Below are 9,118 nucleotides of genomic sequence, written 5' to 3' on the forward strand. Positions count from 1 at the left end.
GGCACCAGGAAATTTAGGGGGCAAAGTGAATTTTATTTTGGGGGGGGGGCAAAATCAACAAAGTTTGCGCAAAATTACCGTAAAAAGTGGAAATTTTCGTAATTTTGGGGTTTTTTGGGGGAATAGGGGCAAGAGTTCTGACTGGGGCATTTGTCCCCCCCGTGGCACCGCCACTGACCATAATGTACGATCTTATTTTATGAAATTGGTTAATTTTTACAAACCTGTCATATTTGCAATCTTTGCACATGTCCCAAGTTACAATTAAATAAAATCAGCTGATTGTGTTGTGTTTGTCAGGTAAACAGAAATATTTTGACATATCATAATTTCAGACGTTGACTCCCCCATAGAGCTCCACATTAAACGACCAAAATAGTCAGTGGGGCATCTTTCACTTTAATTGGTTATTTCACCTCAAAATGGACACAAACCTCTCCTGACAGATACTACAAATATTATTTCAGCATTTTGAGTAAATAACAAAACAAACATTTGATGGAAATGGTGCATTATAGTTTCAAAGCATGAAGATGTGCACATGACCTTTGAGTTAGCAGGCCAACATCACGTCTGTGGTCTGCATGCATTGGATTATTAAAATTTGCATAGGCCTACACAATTATGTGGCTCTACACAGTAAACAAAAGCTGCCTAAAATGTTCTTTTTTTACATTCCCTGTGAACAGCACATGAATGCATTTAATTGCACAACTCAAACAAAACATGCAGCTTATTTAATTCCAGTTGACAACAATTTCTCCAAATTACCAACCATAGTAATTACTATCTTCGGTAGATAGCAGATAAATTGCAGTCTGATTATTCTGCTTCACAGCAAATGTTTGTTTACTCAAATTGTGCTTAAAATAAATACATTGCATACATTGTACAACACATCTGAAATATAAAATAATTGGGCAAATATTAGATGAAAGCCACATTTTTGATATTGTTTCACCAAAAATCAACCATCTACAAAATTGACACTCCCTAGTAATTAATATGCAGACTATGTCCATGTCACTCAACTGCTGGTTTTTATTGTTACTTCCGGGATGTAACTTGTCTGGGTTTTTTTTTCTGAAACCTGTGGATAATGATATTTCATTATAAAAGGAGAAAAAATAGGGAGGGAGGTGGGGGGTGATATCCTCATAGCCTATTCCCTGATCCCAAGCGTTCGCTTAAAATATTTTTTCACAGCTACTTATTACATCCCTGTTCATTGTCTTAAGTGCTCAACTAAATAGTATAAAAAGTGTATGCCTATAGGAGAGAGGAGGAGAAAGAGAGATAAAAACATAAATCAAGTGAGCAAAAGGGAAACATGATTTTGTCATCATAGTTGACATAAAAACTATAAAAAAATATAGTTTTCGATCCAGGATCGTTATTGCAGGATCATAATAAGCAGGATCATAATTGAAAATGGACTACATTCCCATGATCGGTACAGCCTGTTAAATTTATCATGTTTTTTTGTATCTGTTGAATAAACAAAGGGTTACATAAATGTAACATGGGAATTTCCTGTATACAAATGAATGATCAATTGAATAGATAAATGAGATCGAATAAATACATGCATTAATAGGGCCTAAATAATTAAATAAATACTTGAAACCAAACATCAAAACAAAACATAGCTGAAAGGTGAGTAGGAGAGAGGAGGAGACACCAAATAGGATTTCGATTTGCTGGCCTCCGCATTCTCCAATTATTTGTAATTATATTATGGTTCAACTAATCTGAGAGACAAATATTTGTTAACAAACCTTTATAAGTATCTGCCTTTTACTCTTTAAAATATACACAAAGTAAAAATATATATAAAATGAGAATGCGAAGTAAAATATACTTGAAAGTAAAGTACATAGTAAAAATATGAAATAAAAGTATATAGTAAAATAAACATGAAATATACATAAAATAAAATAATAAATATACATAAAATAAAAGTTAAACAATAAAAATATACATGAAATAAAAAATAATGATATTTGAACAATAATCTAGTCAACTGGACTTACTATTTTTGAGTGGGAAATTTTCACGTCCAATCCTGAGTCCAATATTTAGTCCAGTTGACTAGATAATAGTTCAAATATCATTATTGTTTACTACCTGGATGAATGATAATCTTCACAAACGAACATGAAATAAAAGTAAAAAGTACAAATATACATTAAATAAAAAAAGTAAAAATTAATATACATGAAAGAAAATGGGAAACTTACATATTCAAATGGCAACGTCAGGGTCTGCTATGGTGTCTGAATCCGGTAATTTTGGCATGATGTACCTATCCAAGCATGAACATCACAATAGAAAAGTTTGCATGCCTGTGTGGTTAATATTTCACTAACACAATAGCCTGACTAGTCAACACAGACAAACTTGACCTTTTTGCAGTTTATACTTACTTCCTTATGGGACATTCCCAAAATGGCGACGTTTAGGAGCGTCAGTTGTTTTTGTACAAACTGTGGACTTATATGGTTATTTTTTCTTGTATTGTGGCAGAAAACAACAGGTAAGAATACAGGCTCATTTGTAATAAGTTATTTAAATACTGTAATGTAACTGCAATGATCGAGGCCCAAGACATACATGTACACTATTCACAGTGCTATTCATGAATTAGCAGAAAAGGTTATAAGGCGCCATCTAAAATGGTTAACATTTCTACTAGAAATATCCAATGCTCCACTTTACAATATATTAATACTGCTATAATATTAAGTTATTGTAAGAAAGATGTACAATGTATACTTTGGAGGTGTCCTGGTAATCTTCCCTACCATGCTGATGTTCGCTATAACAAATTGTAGGCTATAACAAATTAATTAAGTATTTTGTACATAAAATGTTTATCCACAGTAAACGGGAAATAACGGGCACATGTCAAATGGTATTATAACTGGCATCCAGGACTCCAGTCCAGTTATAATACCGTAAAATTACTGTTGGGCCAACTATTGTCCAACCAAATAAGCCCAATGAGACAAAAAGCCGGAATAAAAATGGCAGCTGGTGATGCAATCTACGTTTTCAATAACTTTTATATTCGTAGCTACCTAAATACCCTCGAATCAAAATTGCCTATGTTAATTTATTCAAGTCACTTAACCTTAATGTACTGCTGCTCTACCGTTACTAAATTTTGTATATAGTTATTATTATTATAATATTATTATCATTTTGGTTGTTATTATTATTATTGTTATTGTTGTTGTTGTTGTTGTTGTTGTTGTTGTTGTTGTTGTTGTTGTTGTTGTTGTTGTTGTTGTTGTTGTTGTTGTTGTTGTTGTTGTTATTATTATTAATTAAGCAGCGTTGTTGAATTACAGATATTGCCGTTAAATAATACGATACTGATACTTCCCCAGTTAAATAACAGAGGACGATATGAGAAGTTGTATATTATTATCGATTATTATTATTATCATTATTATTATTAGTGTTATTCTTCTTCTTCTTCTTCTTCTTCTTCTTCTTCTTATTCTTATTCTTATTCTTATTCTTCTTATTCTTATTCTTATTCTTATTCTTATTCTTCTTATTATTCTTATTCTTATTCTTCTTATTATTATTATTATTATTATTAATGAAGCAGCATTGTTGAATCACAGATATTGCCGTTAAATAATACGATACTGATACTTCCCCAGTTAAATAACGAGGAAGATTGAAGTTGTATATTATTATACAATTTCTACATTATTATGGGTGGTGAATTCTCAAAATGGTCTACCAAAAATCGCTTGCCCCACCCCCTTTGGCCGTGCCAAAAAATCTTTGCCCCCCTTTTGATGTGCCAAAAAACCTTTTTCGCGTGTCAGTTGAGCAGAATCATAATGTTATGGCTCATTTTTCTGCCCATTTTATTTTACTTTTATTTCAGGTGACACTGTGCATCTGATGTCTGTGACCACTACTTCTTATGGTGCTGATAGGAATGATATGTTTGGAAATCCAATTACACCTTCATTTGTTTGTCTCCTGAGTCAACCAGACACAGGTGTGCTGAACAATATACAAACAGGAAGACATGTACTGAGAGGAAGCACACCACCATTGGATACATTATCATTTCCTTCTGGATCTTATCAAAGCATCTCACCAAATGATAATGTTATGACAAGATATCTACCTGCTGGCACTTTTGAATCTGTAGGTGTATACTATTGTGAGGCATCTAATAGAGGACTGACTACAAGAGTACCTGTCACCATCTCACGTAGTGGCAGTAAGTTCTGGAGGGAGAGGGTACTCAATACAAATGACCATGATGATGTGCTGCAAACATGGGTCACATTTGCAGCAATTTGGTAAATCGGTGAATCATTTTTCTAGGCCAATTGTATGGGGCATTTTTTTCAAAATTTTCTCATTTGTTTTGGAATTACCAATTTTGGGAACCATTTGGGATTTTTGACTTTCGGTATAGAGATGGGTCCAAATTTCTTTGGCAATTAGTATATTGATGAAGCCACTTTCAAATAATTCTCAGCAGCACATCCCTACCCAAACCAAACTTGAGTACCCCCTGGGTGTAAGATAGATCAAAATGAACCATAGGCCTAAAGATCAGTTTCTATAATATAGGGGGGCTATTTTATTGTTGTGACTTGTGAGGCATCTAATGGAGGAGGATGGACTACAGGAGTGCCTTTCACCATTTCACATGTTGGTAGTAAGTTAATTGTAGAATAAACCTTATGCCTAAAGATCAGTTTCTATGGATTTCAATGGCTTCAAGATTGTCAAAAAATTACCATATATTTTAATGCCTAAAATTGTGCGAAAAAGATGAGCAAAGTGAAATATATTTTTGTTATTTTCATTTTTGTTTGCTCTAGTCCCCCACCTCTTGTCCCCCACTTGTCTTGTCTTGTGCTGGTACTACTCAACACCCTCAAAATTGAGAGTCAACCGAGTAGGGTACGTGAGGCGCACTGCGACTGCAGACTAGTTGTTTTGTAGGTGGTTCTTTGTTGCTTGCTTGAAGGATTCTTTGTCGTCGATGTTGGTTAGGTTAGATGGTAGTTTATTCCAGTCGGTTAATGTACGGGGGATAAAGGAGTATTTGTAGCAGTTTTTATTTGTTGAAATTGGGATAAAACTCTTAGCTGCCTGTGATGTATGTCGTAAATTCCTCTTGACCGGGCGCAGGGTATTTCGTACTGGAATGGCAAGGTGACCTACTACAGCTTGATGAAATATGGTTAGTCTGTCCACTTTCCTTAATGTTTCTAGGCTCTCCCAGTGTAAGTCCTTTTTTAATGCGCTAACGCTTGTATTTCTGCAATACACCCCTTTTACAAATCGTGCAGCCCTGTTTTGTACTGCTTCCAATTTGTTAATTAACACTTGAGTGTGTGGGTCCCACACGGAGGAGCAGCATTGTAAGATTGGGCACACTAATGTCTTGTATGACATTTCCTTTATGTGTTGTGGACATGAATGCAGATTCCTTCTCAGGAAACCCAGAGTCATATTTGCCTTTGTTGCAATTTTATTTATGTGTGAGTTCCAGGATAAGTCCTCGGTCAGATCTACCCCTAAATAGGAGTGAGATGTTGTTTCATTAAGTATTATGTTGTTTAAGGTATATGTGTTGAGATGTGGTGATCTTGCATGGGTGACATGCATAACATAACATTTTTGCGGATTGAACTCCATCTGCCATTTTGTTTGCCATCTTGTAAGTGTATCTAAGTCTGCTTGTAATTTGCCAGCGTCCTCAGGCCCGGCTACGGTAGTATACAAAATGCAATCGTCTGCAAACAACCTGACATTTGTGTTGATATTGTCCGGCAAGTCATTGATAAATAGGAGGAAATCAAGGGGCCCTGTTACGGTACCCTGTGGCACACTTGAGTCCACTTTGACCCAATCTGAGCATTCACCATCAATCACCACGCGTTGTTTCCTGCGTGTTAGGAATGCTTCTATCCACTTATGTATGTTACCTCTGATGCCGTAACGCCATAATTTCAATGTTTCTTGTCTAGTTCTTGTCTAGTTCAGCTGCAATATCTTGAATTGTGGAAATTAACTGTGTCTCACATGAGTGACCCGATCTAAATCCATGCTGTTGATTGCACAATATGTTGTGTGTGTCCAGATGGGTCATAATATTAGAGTGAAGTATGTGTTTGAACATTTTACTGCAAACAGATGTTAAGTTTACAGAACGGTAATTTGCAGGGTCTGTTTTATCCCCTTTTTTATAAATAGGGGTGATGTTGGCGCACAACCAGTCTTCTGGCACAACTCCCGAATCCAATGTTAATTGGAATAACACTGTTAGCGCTGGACTGAGTTCTTTTGCCGTCGTCTTTAGCACCCACTTAGATCTCATCTGGACCTGTAGCTTTGAAAGGGTTGAGGTCAGACAACAACTTACAAACCCCTTCTTCTCTGATGGTTATGTTAGGCATTGATGGAATGTTGCTCTCTGGCTCTGTTGGTTAGTCCTCAAGTCTCTCCTGTGTGAATTGCTTTTGGTATTGATAGTTTAGGAGTTCAGCTTTTTGTTTGTTACATGTCACTAGACCACCGTGCGCATCTTTTAATGCTGGTATACCTGACGAATCATTTTTTCAATGATTTGATGATTCTTTAGAATTGTTTTGATGATTCAAGACACTTATCTCTTATGTATCCCCTGTATGCTTTAGTTGCCTTTTTTATTTTCCTCCTAAGTTCTTTAAAACTCTCCCAATCTTCTTGACTGTTACTTTTTCTTGCTCTGTTATACGCCCTTTGCTTACGTTTGTGTAGGCGTTTTAATGTTTGATTGATCTATGGTGTGTAATTTCTTTTCCGCACCATTTTTGATGGCACATGTTTATCCACTGCCTGCAACAATCTAGTTTTGAAAATGATCCAGAGAGCATTTGCATCAGTTTCAGAAACGTTACCACTCTTGAAATCACTGCTGATTTCATTTATGTCAGCTTTCAGCTCATCAATGTTGGCCTTGTTATAGAGGAAAATTTTCCTAGGCTTTTGCTTGACAGTGGATGGTTTGGAATGAATACTTACAACCGGGATCCCGTCGTGGTCGCTTATGCCCAGCAAGAGTCCAGATTTAACCACCAGGGATGGAATTTTCACAAATAACAAATCCAAGGTATTTTTACCCCTCGTGGGACCCTCCACGACTTGTTTGAAACCGCAATCATTCGCAATATCTATGAGATCTCTACACATGGGGCCTTTTGGTGAGCCCGGGCGACCTGATTGAGTCTCCCATATGATATCGCCAAGATTGAAGTCACCTCCAAGCCATACATTACTGTAATTGTCAACCTTAACCCTGGCCAGAGAAGTTCTGAGCATGTTCAGATCCTCAATTGGTGAACTGGGTGGCCGGTAAAAGGACCCTACTAAGATGGGCTTGGATCCTACAACGCTAAGCTCATTCCACACCAGTTCGCAATCGGTATCTAAATCATGTCTCTGGGCGTGGATCATGTCACTTTTGACAGCAATTAGAACGCCACCATGCGGCCTTCCCTTAATTTGAGGTCTGTCTTTCCGATACACTGTGAAATTATTAGGAAATATTTCGCTACTGTGAACAGAGCTGTCAATCCATGTTTCTGTCGCAATCAAGATGTCTGGATCATCAAACTCCAAGCATGTGGCGAGTTCGGCTGTTTTGCCTCTGATGCTTTGGAAATTGATTACCAGTATCTTGCATGGTTGGCTTGTATGGTTTCTTATTAGTTTTTTGTTTTATTGTCTTTTCCTCCTGTGTGTGTCCTTTACTCTCTTGATGTTTTTTACTGAACTTTGTTTGCGGGGATGAGGTTGCTATCGGAGATGATAATGGTTGATCAACGTCTGCATCTATGTCAACTGCATCAAGACTACTGAAACTGTTAGTAACATCTATGGAGTCAGATGAAAAGAGACTTGAGGCAAAATTGGGCAAACCACACCGGCAGCAAATCCACAAGATATTACTGTGCTGCTCTAAAACCTCATAGATGCCAGTTTTCATCCCCATGCAGTTTACATGATACCACTTGTCGCAACTATCGCAACAAACCGCACGTTCTCCCCATAAGCATGCTTTTTGGCAAATATTACAAGGAAATTTACAACTTGGCTGATTACTAGAATCAACTGACACTGGGCCTGGGTTAGGTTGACAATCCCCAGACTGCAAGATTATAATCATACACATGTACATCAAAGCCATTTTGTTTAGGTGTTTTGTTGCATGTAAATACATATTAATACTCTTGTTAAAGTTTAACAGTTTTATTTGTGAGGGGTAGGCAGAATATAAGAACTCTGGGTAGAATTGAATTCTCATTATAGCACCAGTTGCGTTTCCATTTTTACTGACTTCTCCTCCGGCAGTGTTAGGCCCTTCTGCCATGTCTGCCCGGCTCCAATCAGTGTTGACAACAATATCATAAGAAAGGTAACGCTTACTCACGGTTGCAGCTGGTCTGCTCATATTTGCATACAAAATATAACAAATATATCAATGACTGGTAAAGAAAAGGATACTGCAGTCACCTCGCGCAATCCATTAACTACTAAACCCCGCACCCGGCCGTTGGGAAATCTCTACTCCTCCATTACTATCCACTGTGTCTCCGCCATGATGGAAATTTGATGCGTCACGTAGGTACAATCCAACTGGTTACCGGAAAATAAATCCTTCCTGTCACCTTCAATCTTAACCATTAAAGATCTAAAAATGGTTTCAAACTAATCTCTGGTAGTTTTTGGTGGCACTACTACCAAGATTTGGGGCAAACTGTCCCTAAAAGATGTGAAATTTTGGGGTATAAAATGTTCAGTTGCTCCGACGTTTCGAACAACGTCTTGCTCCAAGACCCATATACGAAACCGTATCCCCACTTAATTTGGGATGCTGCATTTAGAAAATAAAACCCTATGAAAACACTTTTTTTTCTCCTCCGATGCTGGCCTAATACCAACTCTACCAACTTGTTTACATCTCTCGAGAAATGATATAAATCAAACATGCTTCCTGCTGACAGACTATGCTAGTCCACTCATTTTATATTTGATATCACAATACATTTGAATGTGTTGCAGGTCATACCATAATGCTCTATTA

This window comes from Amphiura filiformis, chromosome 1 (assembly GCF_039555335.1).
Source record: "Amphiura filiformis chromosome 1, Afil_fr2py, whole genome shotgun sequence".
NCBI classification, from domain to species: domain Eukaryota; kingdom Metazoa; phylum Echinodermata; class Ophiuroidea; order Amphilepidida; family Amphiuridae; genus Amphiura; species Amphiura filiformis.